Source organism: Cynara cardunculus, assembly GCF_001531365.2.
Source record: "Cynara cardunculus var. scolymus isolate 2C chromosome LG 13, CcrdV1, whole genome shotgun sequence".
Taxonomy (NCBI): domain Eukaryota; kingdom Viridiplantae; phylum Streptophyta; class Magnoliopsida; order Asterales; family Asteraceae; genus Cynara; species Cynara cardunculus.
The window spans coordinates 4008509-4010746 of record NC_037540.1 but is presented as its reverse complement, the minus strand read 5'-3'; positions in this window follow the sequence as shown (position 1 = coordinate 4010746).

The following is a 2238-nucleotide window of genomic DNA, read 5'->3' as shown; positions in this document are numbered from 1 at the left end:
ATAATAATTAAGTATTATGTTAGAATTTAATGATTATACTAATTATATTTTAGATTTTTTATATTTAGAATGAGATGTTTATCATGTATTTGATTGTGTTTATCTGCACTTAGTTACACGAATTCAGATATGGGATGAAATCGGATAGGGATGAAATCGTTTAAGGATGAACGGGTTTAAGAATTTTTAAGAGTTTTAGGCAAATGTTTTATAAGATAGTATAGATAATTTATAGTTTATTATAAAAAAAATATTCATAAAAAATGAAATTCAATTTCATTTTAAATCCTACAAACCAAACACACTAAAAATTCTAAATCCAATTCTTCAATAAAAATCCCTTAAAAATATTCTATCAAACCAAAAGCTATTTTAAAGGTTTAGGAGGTGTTTGGTTCAAGTAAATGAATGAAAATAAAAATAAGAATGAATTTTCATTCACTCTAGTTTAACTTGAAATGAAAATTTAGGACTTCTGGGGGAATGAACCTATTATATTATATAAAAACAAATAACTTTTTTCATTTTCATTTTCATTTTCATTAATTACTGTTTAATACCTCTAACTAAACACCTCTTAGTATTGTATTTTAATTTCTTTCAATTTGTTAAGTAAAAAAGACACGTATAACAATCAATGTGCATAGATATACACATAATCGTTCTATATTAAAAAACATACTGTATCATCCAAAATATTATTATTGTTTAAAAAATGAAAAGTTTAAAAAAACCCAATGGACTTTAGTGTTTGAAATGATTAAGTCATTGGATAATTTTTTGGAAGAAACAAGTCCTTGGATATTTCAAAACATGTTAAATAACTCCTTGGACTTTCTAAAATCTGTTAGATACATCCTTATGACCTATACAACTGGTTAATTTGGAAAAATAATAGAAAAAGTTTGAAAAAAAACCAATGGACATTCATATTTTGAACGATTAAGTTCCTAAACATTTTTTGAACCAAAAGAGTACTTAGATCTATTAAATGAAATAAATATACAAAAATACAAAAAAAAAAAACTTATATTTAAATTTTTTTTTGATAAAATTTACTTCAATTAAAAATAAAATATATTTTGTCAGTGATTTTTTTCAAACTAAAAAGAACAAAAAAAGATTTAAAATTACTGATGAAATTTATTTTAATTAAAAATAAAATATATCTCGTATATGATTTTTCAAATTAAAAAAAAGATTTAAAAAGATTACTAATGAAATTTATTTTAATTAAAATAAAAAATATTCTGTTAGTGATTTTCAAATCTAAAAAATAAAAAAGGAATTTAAAAAGATTACTAATGAAATTTATTTTAATTAAAAATAAAATATATCTCGTATATGATTTTTCAAATTAAAAAAAAGATTTAAAAAGATTACTAATGAAATTTATTTTAATTAAAAYWAAWAWWWTTTTWWTTTTAAATAAAATAAATTTCATCAGTAATCATTTTTTATTCTTTTTAATTTGAGAAATCATATATATATGAAATATATTTTATTTTTAATTAAAATTAAATATAATCAGTAATCCTTTTTAAATTCTTATTTATTTTTTTTAATTTGAAAAATCACTGACATAATATTTTTAATTTTTGTTAAAATAAATTTCATCAATAAGTTTTTTTAAATGTAAGTAACTTTTTGGTATATTTATTTCGTTTTATATATGCAAGTATTTTTTTTTTGTTCAAAAAATGTTTAGAGACTTAATCACTCAAAATATGAAAGTCCATTGGCATTTTTCAGGTTTTTCCATTATTTTACCACGTTAATCAGTTTTATAGGTTATAATGATGTATCTAACAGGTTTTAGAAAGTCTAAGAAGTTATTTAACATGTTTCGGAATGTCCAAGATTTTATTTGTTCCAAAAAACTGTTCAATGACTTAATCATTTCAAATACTAAAGTTCATTGAGTTCTTTTAGATTTTTCCCTTTAAAAAAATATGTATATAATAATACAATCGTTTATATGAGAAAGAAAAAATCGTTTAGGTTTAAATTTTAAGTATTGGGATTTTGGAAACAATAAGTAAAAGAAAATGTGTAAATAAAAATATAAAGTCTAATGAGATAGATTAACCATGAATTATACGGGTGTATATTAGAAACTTCATATATTATTATATATGACTCAACTTAATTGAAATAATCAGTTTACTACTACAAATTGTAAACTTAACTGAGTAAGCTTGCTTTCACAATTTTTCGAATCAGCTATTGAATATGATA